Genomic DNA, 14,951 nt, shown 5'->3' on the forward strand with positions numbered 1-14,951 from the left:
AAAAGAGAGGAGAGGGGGAGAGAGGAGAAAGGAGAGGAGGACAGAGAGAGAGGAGAGAGAAAAGAGAGGAGAGAAGAGAGAGAGGAGAGGAGAGGAGAGGAAGGCAGAGAGAGGAGAGAGAAGAGAGAGGATAGGGAGAGAGAAGAGAGGAGAAAGGAGAGGAGAGGAGGACAGAGAGAGGAGAGAGATGAGAGAAGAGAGAGAGGAGAGGAGGACAGAGACAGAGAAGGAGAGGAGAGAGAAGAGAGAGAGAGAGAGAGGAGAGGAAGACAGAGAGAGGAGAGAGAAGAGAGGGAAGAGATAAGAGAGGAGAAAGGAGAGGAGAGGAGCGCAGAGAGAGGAGAGAGAAAAGAGAGGAGAGGAGGAGAGAGACAGAGAAGGAGAGGAGAGAGAGAAGAGAGCAGAGATAGGAGAGGAGAAGTGAGAAGAGAGATGAGGACATAGAGAGAAAGGAGAGAGGATAGGAGAGAGAGGAGAGGAGAGAGAAGATTAGGACAGAGAGAGGAGGGAAGACAGAAAGCAGAGGAGAGCAGGACAGAGAGAGGAGAGAGAGAAGAGAGGAGAACATAGAGAGAGAAGGAGAGAGCAAAAGGAGAAAGAATAGGAGGATAGAGAGAGAAGAGGACAAGGAGAGGAGAGAGAGAGGAGAAAGGAGAGGAAAGAGAGTAGAAAGGAGAGGAGAGAGAGAGGAGAGAAGAGAGAGGAGTACAGAGAGAGAAGAGAGGAGGGGAGGACGGAGAGGGGAGAGAAGAGAGAAGAGGATAGAGAGAGGAGAGGAGGACGGAGAGAGTAGAGGAGAGAGAAGGACAGAAAGAGAAGATAGAAGAGAAGAGGACAGAGACAGGAGAGAAGGACAGAGAGAGGAAAGAAGGACAGAAAGAGAAGAGAGGAGAGGGATGGAGAGAGACCAGAGAGAGAGGAGAGAAGAGAGCACAGCTGGAAAGGAGTATAGAGAGGAGGGTGGAGAGAGTGTACAGCTGGAGAGAGACCAGAGAGAGAGGAGGATGGAGAGAGGAGAGAAGAGAGCGCAGGCAGAGTGAGGTATAGAGAGGAGGAGGGAGAGAGTGCACAGCTTTAGAGGAGTATAGAGAGAAGAGTATAAAGCTGGAAAGGAGTATAGAGAGGAGAGAAGAGTGCAAAGCTGGAGAGGAGTATTGAGAGTAGAGTACATAGCTGGAGAGGAGTATAGAGAGGGGAGAAGAGTGCACAGCTGGAGAGGAGTATAGATAGGAGAGAAGAGTACATAGCTGGAGAGGAGTATAGAGAGGAGAGAAGAGTGCACAGCTGGAGAGGAGTATAAAGAGGAGAGTGCACAGCTGGAAAGGAGTATAGAGAGGAGAGGAGAGTGCACAGCTGGAGAGGAGTATAGAGGGGAGAGAAGAGTGCACAGCTGGAGAGGAGTATAGAGGGGAGAGAAGAGTGCACAGCTGGAGAGGAGTATAGAGAGGAGAGTGCACAGGTGGAGAGGAGTATAGAGAGGAGAGGAGAGTGCACAGCTGGAGAGGAGTATAGAGGGGAGAGAAGAGTGCACAGCTGGAGAGGAGTATAGGGAGGAGAGGAGAGTGCACAGCTGGAGAGGAGTATAGAGAGGAGAGTGCACAGGTGGAGAGGAGTATAGAGAGGAGAGGAGAGTGCACAGCTGGAGAGGAGTATAGAGGGGAGAGAAGAGTGCACAGCTGGAGAGGAGTATAGAGAGGAGAGTGCATAGCTGGAGAGGAGTATAGAGGGGAGAGAAGAGTGCACAGCTGGAGAGGAGTATAGAGAGGAGAGTGCATAGCTGGAGAGGAGAATAGAGAGGAGAGTGCATAGCTGGAGAGGAGAATAGAGAGGAGAGGAGAGTGCACAGCTGGAGAGGAGTATAGAGAGGAGAGTATAAAGCTGGAAAGGAGTATAGAGAGGAGAGAAGAGTGCAAAGCTGGAGAGGAGTATTGAGAGTAGAGTACATAGCTGGAGAGGAGTATAGAGAGGAGAGAAGAGTGCACAGCTGGAGAGGAATATAGAGAGGAGAGAAGAGTACATAGCTGGAGGGGAGTATAGAGAGGAGAGAAGAGTACATAGCTGGAGAGGAGTATAGAGATGAGAGAAGAGTGCACAGCTGGAGAGGAGTATAGAGAGGAGAGAAGAGTGTACAGCTTTAGAGGAGTATAGAGAGAAGAGTATAAAGCTGGAAAGGAGTATAGAGAGGAGAGAAGAGTGCACAGCTTTAGAGGAGTATAGAGAGAAGAGTATAAAGCTGGAAAGGAGTATAGAGAGGAGAGAAGAGTGCACAGCTGGAGAGGAGTATAGAGAGGAGAGGAGAGGAGAGAAGAGTGCACAGCTGGAGAGGAGTATAGAGAGGAGAGGAGAGGAGAGAAGAGTGCACAGCTGGAGAGGAGTATAGAGAGGAGATATTGGGGGGGGGGGGGGGTTGGATGTAGGTTGGAGTGGTTAGAGAAGTTTTGGGAGAAGTTTGTGGAAATCCACAATCTGAAGGACGAGGTTTGAGGATTTTCTGTCCCCGGATGGTATTTCCTCCTCCATGGACACCATTACATAATCTTTGGATAGTACAGGAGGAGGAGGAGGAGGAGGAGGAGGAGGAGGAGCTGCTGTTGAGACGGCCGCAAGGTACAGAACGATCCGCCACATCGGGACCCGCCCCACACATGTCCGGGACGTGCGCCAACCAGAACACAAGGAACTGAGAGTTATGGGAGGAGAGCCAAATGTACAGAGAGCGTGCCAGACAGTGAGAGAGTTCAGGGTCTGAGGGTTATGTCCAACATGGGCTGCTACCTGCCCCCAAGACTTACCTCTGAGGGTTATATTCAACATGGGCTGCTACCTGCCCCCAAGACTTACCTCTGAGGGTTATATTCAACATGGGCTGCTACCTGCCCCCAAGACTTACCTCTGAGGGTTATATCCAACGTGGGCTGCTACTTTCCCCCAAGACTTACCTCTGAGGGTTATATCCAACGTGGGCTGCTAACTGCCCCCAAGACTTACCTCTGAGGGTTATGTCCAATATGGGCTGCTACCTGCCCCAAGACTTACCTCTGAGGGTTATGTCCAATATGGGCTGCTACCTGCCCCAAGACTTACCTCTGAGGGTTATGTCCAACATGGGCTGCTAACTGCCCCCAAGACTTACCTCTGAGGGTTATGTCCAACATGGGCTGCTAACTGCCCCCAAGACTTACCTCTGAGGGTTATGTCCAATATGGGCTGCTACCTGCCCCAAGACTTACCTCTGAGGGTTATGTCCAACATGGGCTGCTAACTGCCCCCAAGACTTACCTCTGAGGGTTATGTCCAACATGGGCTGCTACCTGCCCTCAAGACTTACCTCTGAGGGTTGAAGGGTAGGTAGGTAGGTATCTGAGACTTTTTCATTTGTGTTTGAGGTATGAATTAGAGAATCGAGTAATATAACCGACTTTCTTCCGGTACCTAAATATGAGACATCCTTCAGGATCCGGTAATATTTGCTTTTTTAGAAACCGAGTTTTATGTGTTGAATCAAAATCCAAGAAGACGGGGAGCAGGGGCAGAATTCCGATGTTCCGCGTACACTTCTCAGGCCTAGGAATGTGGAGTCACCACAGATGATCTGAGTGCCCGTGTGCCATCTTCACGGTGGGTATTGTGTAGGGACGGGCGAACGGTTCAGCCCAAACTTTGGTTGTTTGGATGTTCGGGGCAAACACCGGACAATATGCGGCGTTCGGGGGCAAATCCGAACACCATTAAAGTCTATGGGACACGAACATGAAAGATCAAAAGTGCTCATTCTAAAGGCTTATATACAAGTTATTGTCATAAAAAGTATTTGGGGTCCCGGAGGACTGATTTATTTAATGCTGAAAGTGAAACAATAAAAATGGAGTATTCCTTTAAATATCGTACCTGGGGGGTGTCTATAGTACGCCTGGAAAGGGGCGAATGTTTCCCGTGTTTAGAACAATACCGCAGCAAAATGACATTTCTAAAGGAGAAAAAGTAATTTAAATCTGATCGCGGCTGTAATGAATTGTCGGGTCTCGGCAATATAGATAAAACTCATTGAAAAAAAAAAAACAGCGTGCCCCCCCCCCCCCCCAGTCCATTACCAGGCCTTTTGGGTCTGGTATGGATATTAAGGGGAACCCCAATCCAAAAATTTAAAAAAAAAATGGCGTGGGGGTCCCCCCAAAATCTACACCAGACCCTTATCCGAGCACGCAACCTGGCAGGCCGCATGAACAGAGGGGGGGATGAGAGAGCCGCTCCTGAACTGTACCAGGCCACATGCCCTCAACATAGGGAGGGTGCTTTGGAGTAGCCCCTCAAAGCACCTTGTCCCCATGTTGATGGGTACAAGGGCCTCATCCCCCTCTTTTCGTGAATTTACATTTTTATTTTCTTTACTAAAGTCCCAAGCTGTCTCTTGTCTTTTTTACAATTTTTGACACTATTTATGTGAAATGGTAAGGTTACAATGTACCTTGTTACCAATTCACATGGGGGGGGGGGCTGGGAGCTGGGGGGGCTTCCATATTCTGATAAGCCCCCCCGCCCGCAGGCCCCCACAACCACCGGGCAAGGGTTGTGGGGATGAGGCCCTTCACCCCATCAACATGGGGACAGGGTGCTTTGGGGGGGGGGGTTACGCCAAACCACCCTCCCCATGTTGAGGGCATGTGGCCTGGTACAGTTGGGCAGGGGAGAGGGCGCTATCTCGCCCCCCCCCCTCTTTTCCTGCGGCCTGCCAGGTTGCGTGCTGGGATAAGGGCCTGGTATGGATTTTGGGGGGGGGGACCCCTAAGCCGAACCGTTCGCCCCATCCCTATTAATGAAGGGATTCAGAGGCTTCGATTTACATTGAGAGTTACACAGGAGGAGAGGAATATGATAAAGGGCTGTCCCACGGGCCAGGAGAGGCGGCGCGGCCGCCCTGACACCCTCCCAGTGGGTGGCACCCAGGGGTCGGCCCGCCCCATCCCCGCCGCCATGTCTCTGTAAGCTATCTTCAGCTAGACAAGGGAAGCTTGAGATCATGAACCCTCCCCCCCCCCCCCCGACCACAACGATTCAAAGACTACCGTTTTTACCGTTGGCCGGGAATCCTTGTTCTGCCCCATTCCCGGACTATACTACCATCCAGTGTGGGTGGGAGATTATCTGGTGCATGCCACGCCCCCCCCCCCCCCAAAATGTGCTGATCGGGCACACAGGGGTGACAAGAGCGCACAGCCACTAAACCAATAATGTCTTTGCAGGGCGAGCACATCCCCCCCCCCCAGACGATCGTTCTGTGCATCGCACAGGGGCCCTTCGCCGGCGGACATATCCCCACTCCGCAAACACTTCTCTACATCCCCAAGGAGCTTTTCACTACCAAACGGATCTCAACCACTGTAAGAGCGGCAAGGATGTGGAATTCCCTTCCACAGGCGGTGGTCTCAGCGAGAGGCATCGATAGGTTCAAGAAACTATTAAATAATCACCTGAACAACCACAACATACATGATATACAATGTAATGCCTCGTACACACGATCAAACAATCCGGTGGAAAAGTCCGGCGTACAATCTCCCCCGTGTGTGGACTCCGGCGGACTTTTTTTACCCAAAAGTCCGGCGGACTTAGAAAGTAGTTTTGCACTCCAATCTGTCCGCCGGACTCGCATTTCGGCGGACAATACGGCCGTGTGTGTGCCGGTTCGCCGTACTTTTGAAATGAACGGACTTTTCCCGCCCGGAGAAAAGTCCGCTCATTTTGAGTGCGTCTCCAGGTAGCCGGGGCCAGCGAAGAAGGCGTCGCTGGTGCCATCACCTGGTATGGACTTAAAGGGGAACCCCTACGCCGAAAAAAATCGGCGTGGGGGTCTCCCCCCCCCAGGTCCACATCAGACCCTTATCCGAGCACGCTACCCGGCCGGCCAGGAAAGGGGGGAACAAGCGAGCGGCCCCCTCCTCCTGAGCCGTACTAGGCCGCGTGCCCTCAACATGGGGGGGCGCCCACACACGCGGAGGAAAGTCCACTCATTTTGAGTGCGTCTCCAGGTAGCCAGGGCCAGCGAAGGAGGCGTCGCTGGCGCCGTCACCTGGTATGGACTTAAAGGGGAACCGCTTTGGGATGGGGGGGCCTCTGGGACTGTGGCATCCTCTGGGACTGTGACATCATAATGGGCGGGGACATCATCCGGTGATATATAAGTCGCCGCGTCCCTGCCTTTGTGAGCGGAGGCACCGACGAGGCAACATCTGAAGAGAAGAACAGAAGGCGGCGACAGAAGACCGGGCCACCGCCTGTAAAAGAGCTAGAAGAAGGTGCGGTGGCCCAGCAAGAAGAATCGAAGAGGGGGACAAGACCCCCGAAGTCGGAAGAAGAGGGCGGCGGCGGCGAAGAAAGCCGGGCTCCTCCGCTAGTAAAAGAGCTAGCAGAAGATAGAGGAGGAGTCCAGCGAGAAGACCCCTGAAGACGGAAGACCCCCGAAGACGGACAGAAGACCCCCGGAGCTGTGCAATAAACTATTTTAACCCTTGTGTGTTTTTTTTTAACTTTTTTTCACAGGTGAATGGGTAGGGGTACATTGTACCCCATACTCATTCACATAGGGTGGGGGGCCGGTATCCGGGGGCCCCCTTATTAACCACTTCAATACAGGGCACTTGAACACCTTCCTGCCCAGACCAATTTTCAGCTTTCAGCTCTGTCGCACTTTGAATGACAATTGCGCGGTCATGCTACACTGTACCCAAATGAAATTTTTATAATTTTTTTACCACAAATAGAGCTTTCTTTTGGTGGTATTTGATCACCTCTACGGTTTTTATTTTTTGCGCTACAAATAAAAAAATACCGAAAATTTTGAAAATAAAAATGTTTTTTTTGTATCAGTTTCAAAACTTTGTAAATAAGTAAGTTTTCTCCTTCACTGATGGGCACTGATGGGGCTACACTGATGGGCACTGATAAGGCGGCACTGATGGGCACCAATGTGGCACCAATGAAGTGGCACTGATGAGGTGGCATTGATGAACACTGATAGGCGACACGGATGGGCGACACGGACGGACACTGATAGGTGGCACAAATTGGCACTGATAGCTGGCACGGATTGGCATGGATGGGCGGCACAGATGGGCATGGATAGGCGGCACAGATGGGCATGGATAGGCGGCACAGATGGGCATGGGTGGGCATGGATAGGCGGCACAGGTGGGCACTGATAGGCGGCACAGGTGGGCACTGATAAGCGGCACAGGTGGGCACTGATAGGCGGCACAGGTGGGCACTCATAGGCGGCACAGGTGGGCACTCATAGGCGGCATTGGTGTTATACTATAGTAATGGATGCCAATCAGTGCCAACCAATAATGCATGCCAATCAGTGATGCCCATTGTGGGCACTGATTGGCATCCATTATGGACACTGATTGGCATCCAGTGTGCTGACTGGCATCCCTGGTGGTCTAGGGAGGATTACCTTTTCCCTGGTGGTCTGGTGGCGTCCCTGGTGGTCCAGTGTGGGCATCCTCGGGGGGGGGGCTGTGCTGATAATCGATCAGCACAGACCCCCCCTGTCAGAGGAGCAGCCGATCGGCTCTCCTCTACTAGCGTCTGACAGACGCGAGTGAGGGAAAACCGATCACCGGCTCTTCCTATTTACACTGTGATCAGCCGTGATTGGACACGGCTGATCGCGTGGTAAAGAGTCTCCGTCGGAGACTCTTTACCGAGATCGTAGTTGCCGGGTGTCAGACTGACACCCCGCAACAACGATCGCCGCGATGCGCACCCCCGGGGGCGCGCAGCGGCTCATAATCCTGATCACGTCATATGACGTCCGGTCAGCATTATGCAACCACTTTGCCGCCGTCAATTGCCTATAGGGCGGGCGGCAAGTGGTTAAAGGGGCTCCCGGATTCCGATAAGCCCCCCGCCCGCAGCCCCCGACAACCAACGGCCAGGGTTGTCGGGACGAGGCCCTTGTCCTCATCAACATGGGGACAAGGTGCTTTGGGGTGGGGAGGGGCGCGCGCCCCCCCCCACATCAAAGCAGTTCCCCTTTAAGTCCATACCAGGTGACGGCGCCAGCGACGCCTCCTTCGCTGGCCCCCGGCTACCTGGAGACGCGCTCAAAATGAGCGGACTTTCCTCCGCGTGTGTGGGCGAGTCCGTTCATTTCAAAAGTACGCCGTATTAGTCCGCTGAAAAAGTGCCGTGTGCCAAGTAGCTCGTTCGGAAAGTCCGGCGGGAAGTCCGCTATGTGTGTACGCGGCATTATACTGACATATAATCACACAACATACATGATATACAATGTAACACTGACATATAATCACACACATGGGTTGAACTTGATGGACTTGTGTCTTTTTTCAACCTCACCTACTATGTAACTATGTTTAGCACTGACCCCCCCGAAGGAGCTGCTGAATTTGTTTGGCCCTGTACTCTGCTATTAAACCCCCACTGACTTGGCTCAGTCCCCTTCACACAGTGGTGCAATGTTGGTGTGGAACTAACGGTGGAGGACGACCCCACAATATGCAATATAATAACAGTATACCTTTGTTCTTACCTGGGTATCCAATAGCTCCACCTGCTGGAGGAAAAGGAACAACACTCCACACCAATAGTACTTAACCAGAAACTTATCTTTACTGGGGTTAGTGTAAAATAGTAATTACAGCAGTTGCACTGTCACACCAACATAATGTGACAGCACAGTAGGAACACACAACAGTATGCCCATGTACAGTTGTCCTAAGTGATCCCTGAGAATGTGTCTCCAATTGGGACTTGGGCTCAGAGTGACTACGTCCTACTCTGGGCACCTTCCCGCTTCCAGCACACTCTGGTGAATATAAGAATGAGAATGCTAGATATGGTACAACCCAACTACAAGGGAGCTCCCCCTACTTTAATAGGATGCAAGGCCTTGCAATAACAGATGCAGTCTCTTTAGTCTTCAGTCTTCTGCTAGCTATTTGTGTTTGTAACAATTGTAATCCAACCGTAATCCACTTGTAATTCCTTTTGGTGTGATTGCTTTGGAATAACACAGTGCTAATTGTGTTGTGATGATTAGGCTTGAGGCCTGTTTAAACTCAGTTTTTACTGTGGTTCTCCTCCGTGGGACTACAGGTCCCAGCAACACCTTGTCATAGCCTAGGTGTGTAATAAAGTGCTTTAGGAAACTGTGGGCAACAGCCCTCTCACCAAACTGGGTCCAAGAACTGGAACAGCTCCGCTCCACTGGTCTCAGTCTTTTGGTGCGGCCACACCGTCAAGCTATTTCGCTTCACAAGGTCACCAGGAGCTCTCCGTTACCTCCGTCAGGGTGCCTCTGGATCCTTCCCGATCCGACCACACTGCTGTCCCAGCACGCTGTGGTGTGAAGTCCTCTTCTGGCTTCAGATTGCTGCTCCGCACCGAGTAGGCCGCAGTTCTCTGGAGACCTCCTCACAGGTCCTCATGTTTTCAGAAGAGAAAGGAAATGGCTCTTTTATAGCCTACCCAGCATGCAGTTCAGTACAGGGTGATCATGGGTAGGTCACCTGGCATTCTGGGTAGATAGGTCAGAGCCAAAATGTAAACAGAACAGTCACTTCCTGTTATCTTTCTAGTGGTATAGAAAAATAAAATCATTCAAGTCCATTTCCTGTTTTTGGTCACTAGATGGAGCCAAATACTAAGTTATAACATTGTCCATAGGTTTACATATTAAAGCATTAGTAGGCAAAAATATCAGCGCTACATACTCCCCCTGCTTTGACTCTTTGGTCCCCAAAGATATTCGAAATCTCTGCTCTAGAACACATTTTTGCCTGTTACGTGTTGTCAATTACATGTGGAGAAATTGGTTAATATGACAATAAGCAAGTTGTATTCTCATAACCAGAATTTAAACTCAGGTGTTTCATCTTACAACACTAGATTGACAGAGAAGCCTCCCACCAATTCTCATGTGATGGTGAGCTGTTCTGTGCACTCACAGTTGACACTATAGTGTCTGGTACAGATGTGTCAAGGGGTGAGATGGGGTTGCCTTTCACCAAATCTGTGGTGAGAAGATCAGGCTCTCCCGACAACCTTTTAGTAGTGAGAATAACTTCTGTGGAACTCTCATCCAGCACATCGCAAGTTGGACACTTGAATCTGGAAATGACTCTTCGTTTCCTCTTATTCACTGACTCAAACACGGTGGGCTCACCAGCCTTCTCTTTCCGTGGAACTACCTCTACCTCTTGCAGGTTGGTTTCTTCCACTTCTGTTTTGGATACTTCTCCATCCAATGTGGGAAAAAGAGGCACTTCCGACCCTTCTTCTGGCAGTAAGGGTAGAGAGTCGCATCTGGGGACAACAGGGGCTAACAGCCACCTCGTCAGATCTGTGTTGGTCCCAATGATCAACGAACTTCTTGAGGACCCTGGCAGCCAGGGGCAAACAATGGCCAGGGTTTCAAAGTTCTGGGGCTTCCCAGCCCTCCATGGATCACACGACAACTTGACCTGCAGATATTCATCACAAGGGTGGTCCAATGTTTGGATACCCTGGATCTCTAAGTCTTCCAGTTGCTTCAAGGGCAGGTATGACAGGTACCTCTGGTAAAAGTCTCTTGTCAGCAGGGTAACCTGGGCACTCCATCACAAGGGTGGTCCACTGCTTGGATACCCTGGATCTCTAGGTCTTCCAGTTGCTTCAAGGGAAGGTATGACAGGTACCTCTGGTAAAAGTCTCTTGTCAGCAGGGTAACCTGGGCACTCCATCACAAGGGTGGTCCACTGCTTGGATACCCTGGATACCCTGGATCTCTAGGTCTTCCAGTTGCTTCAAGGGCAGGTATGACAGGTACCTCTGGTAAAAGTCTCTTGTCAGCAGGGTAACCTGGGCACCTGTATCAAGGATGGCTCTGGTGTAGATCCCTTCAACCAGAACAGGCACTATAGGCAGAGGACCTACCAACTGGGTAGGAGGCCTGTTAGAAACACCTGGATCAGTATGTTTGCATCACTGAACTTGTGTTTCCTTCAGTTTTCGTCGTTGAGAATGCTGTTTCTGGCACCGTTTTTGAGGCTGATGAGCACTTCTCACTGAGACAGTATAAACTGCGGAATTTCCCCATTGTTCTCTTGCACATTCAGATCTTCTCCCCTTCCTTGGGTCACTTCTCTGGGATCCATGCCTCTCTCTTCTGTCTCCTCTCGTGGGCTAGGACATACTCGCTGGTAGTGACCTACACCTCCGCAGTTTCGGGCAGACATCTAGCCGGACATCCCAGTACGTTCCGTCATCAATTTGTCCATCATCTGGGCCATTTCTCTTTTCTGTAACTTTTCCTGTCCTATGGTTTGTCTTAATACATTGATTTGAATGTCCATTGTAACAACATATCTTTTTGTATTAATTATCTGTGTCCACTGGCAACACTGTATTTGTATCATCTGCGATATATTTGTCAATATCTGATTATTCTAACGCTTCTTTTCTGTATAAATAGATTTGATTGTTATTATTATTGCACGTTTATCATTCGTTTGTATCCTATCTGTAATCGCTGCAACCGCATTGGTTGATTCTTATATAGACAAAAGGTTTTAACCACTTATTTTATGTATCATTAAGCGTATAAGTGAGGTAGGTAGAAATCACCATTACAGATGGCGCCCCGTGTGAGGAAGTTTAACGTTTGGGTGAATGTGATCTCTTGTATGGAAGATAGAGCTGGTCTATACAGTCCAAACTCCGGAATCGCTAAGCGTTTTTTTATGTATTTTGTCTTCACCTGTCTCCCATCTGAATACTTAGAATAGCAAACTTGGAGGCAGTGGAAAAGGATATGCGCCTCTCTGCCAAAAAAAAAACAATTTCAGTTGACCCTTTGAATGAGATTAGGTCAATCTTTGCGATTGAAATGCGCCTGTGGGCATAGGGCTAAGTTTCCAGTGGTGCAACTCCAAGGTCGCACGATTGAGACTGAGGGGCGACTTTAGTGCGACTGTGGTGTAACTGTGAATGCGACTTTGATCCAGATTTACGCTCTGGGTCAGAGTCGCATCTGGAGTCGCATCAGAGTGCTGCCAGTACCTTTTCAGAGCTGCTGCAGCTTTGAGTCGCATAGATTGGAACGGGGGCTATTGAAATCAATGGGCTGCGACTGGTAAAGCAACTTTATGTGTCCAAAGCCACCATGACAAATTGCACTACGGGAAACGGAGACTAAATCACACTGGTTGATCTTGGGTACGAATCTTTCTTCTTTGCAATTACTAACTGGGGATTGTAAGCGTGGTGATTAGACCTGGGAACACCGGCTATACTGTAATGCCGCGTACACACGATCGGAAATCCCGCCAGCAAAAGACCGACGGGGGCTTTTGGTCGGAAAACGCGACCGTGTGTCGGACTTTTTGCTGGGCGAATTCCCGCCAGCAAAAGATTGAGAGCAGGTTGTCAGTTTTTCGGTCGGAAAAAGTTTCGATCGGAAATTCCGATTGTAGCAATTTCCGACGCGCAAAATTCCTACGCGTGCTCGGAAACAATTTGACGCATCCTCGGAAGCATTGAACTTCATTTTCTCGGCTCGCCGTAGTGTTGTACCCGTCACCGCGTTCTTGGCGGTCGAAAGTTCAGCAAACTTTTGTGTGACCCATGTGTATGCAAGCCAAGCTTGAGCGGAATTCCGTCGGAAAAACCATCTAAGATTTTTCCGAGGGAAAATCCGCTTGTGTGTACGCGGCATAACTGATACAAATCATATTGCAAATAAGTGTGCCTCAGATGACTGCCTTCTGTACTCCAAGCAGCCATATATGTTCGTGATTATCCAAGTCTTCTCTAATCATTCATGAGATAACAAAAGTAATAGCCCCGCTTATACGCCATTTTTTAGAATACTTCGGAAAAGTCCACAGGGGGGGGGAGATTGAACTAAAGAGTTCTGGAAAAATCTCCAGGTTTCTTGAAGGACTTTCGTCACGAACAGGGAAAATATTGTTCTGACAAGTAGTTAAAAGAAGCGACGGTGACAGGGGCGGCAACTGCCAACCCAATCAATGGGCAGAGACTGAGAGTAGCTACCTGTGGTTGGGAAACCAGGTCAGGGTCCAAGCGTCCGTAAAGGCTGGGTAACGGAATCGCTTCAAAGAGGGTGTCTGAGTGGGGAGAACCCTACCAACTGACCCCAAGGGAAGAAGAGATGATAGATCAAAAAAGGGAATGTCCCCCCCATATGGGGTTTTCTAGGTAGCAAATAAGTAGAATATTACATAGAATGAAAGTTAAACTTAAATTTTTATTAGATCAAAATATCAAAAAAATTGTTGAAAAACGGCTGTTAAAATAGGAGCTGTGGTACAGGAGATGTAAACATGACAACAACAACGCCAGAGTGGAGCTATTTACAATACATAATAGTACACAGTAGTCAAGCGCTAAAATGGTGGTAAATACTGACGCATTTCGACCCCTTGCCGAGTCTTCTTCAGAGGATCTTTACGCCATGGAAGCGATGACATGTGTTAAAGGCCATAATTAGAAACCACAAAATCAGATAAAACAGCAATAAGCTGCTCTGCTCTATTCTGTGTATGTGTAGAATTTGTAGCTACTGGTTTTTCATAATTTTTTTTTGGGCGGACCTCCGCTTTAAGACTGCTTCACTCCCCCCCCCCTCCCCCACTGTTATTGTAATTAGTTACATACCAAGCCAGTGCTTTCTTGTCAAGCTCCTCTCTTTGCCTCAGGCTAATGTATGTTAATGTCCTTAGCAGTCTATCTGTGTGTCCCCAAGTGTATTTCAAGTCTGCTTCCTTCCCGGTGTCACCATGCAACTCTATTTGCTCTGAGAGTTTCCTGTTTGTCCGTTTTTACATGGTTATTTGTTACCAGTTGTCTAATGTGTCTTTGGCGTATCTGTCACTAATATCTGTGTGTTTCCAGGCACACCGGTCGGCTCAGATTGTACCCCCTTGTGTTCAGTGATCCCGGCGCCTCAGTGCTGCAAGGGATTTTTCTTTGCCTGTTGGCCAGTTGGGTCTGGTAGCAGCAGTTTCTCAAGCCAGATACACATTATACAATTTTTTGTTTTTAAGTTTCCTTTAGATTTGCCTTCAGATATGTAGTACGAGGGCCGGTCTGATGGCATACGAGTTGAGAGTGTATAGGTCTGGCCTCGTAGTGTATGGTTTTGGGTGAGTCTGGAGAAGAGTTGTGCGGGAAGATTGTGTGGGGTGTTACCAGCTCTTGGATGTTCCAAGGGCCCTCACTTTGGTTATATGTGTGGGCATGCTGTATTCTCCTTGGTTAATACCCATAGGTGCCCTTCCTGTCCTAGACTCCTTGTGTACCATAACTAGTTGTCTGTGTCCTGCATGCCAGGAAGACCAGCACCCCTGTGCCGCTCTATGCCCCTGCCATTCATGTGAGTCCTGGCTGAAGAGTGTAGGAAGTTTATTTTGTATGGGTGAAGGATAGCCTTGTCTGATTACCGAATTGATAAAGGAGGAAAAAAGGATGCAGCTTCTATGAAGACCTGTTGGCAAGTGGTTTTCAGTCTGGGTATTCAGACTATTTCCCATGCTTAATATAAAGAGAGGCTTAATGGAGATGGCCTTTGGAGCTGGAGGTGGGGCACTGGGTACGTTAAACTCTATGGAGCTGGAGATAGTGAGTACCACATTGGGAGATCTTGTGCTACATGGAGGGGATTAGCCAATCCAACCTGCTCTGTCCAGCACCCAGGTACAATGAGAGGTGTTCCAGGACCTCGGAGAAGTGACTGACTGTCAGGGCTGGCTTAGCCCTTCCTTCTCTGGGCTGGCTGCTCAGCTGTTGGCTAATTGCCAGCTCTCATCTCTCTCCACAGTTACCCAGCTGTTCCTGATCCTGCTCGTCTGACCTGCCTACTTAAAGCTGTCCAGGTCACTTTATCTCTGCCTTCACCTTGGTCACATCACAAGAAACCATCTCCTGCGATT

This window comes from Lithobates pipiens, unplaced genomic scaffold (genome assembly GCF_037356315.1).
Source record: "Lithobates pipiens isolate NorthernLeopardFrog02 unplaced genomic scaffold, aLitPip1_a1.2 Scaffold_3, whole genome shotgun sequence".
NCBI lineage: Eukaryota > Metazoa > Chordata > Amphibia > Anura > Ranidae > Lithobates > Lithobates pipiens.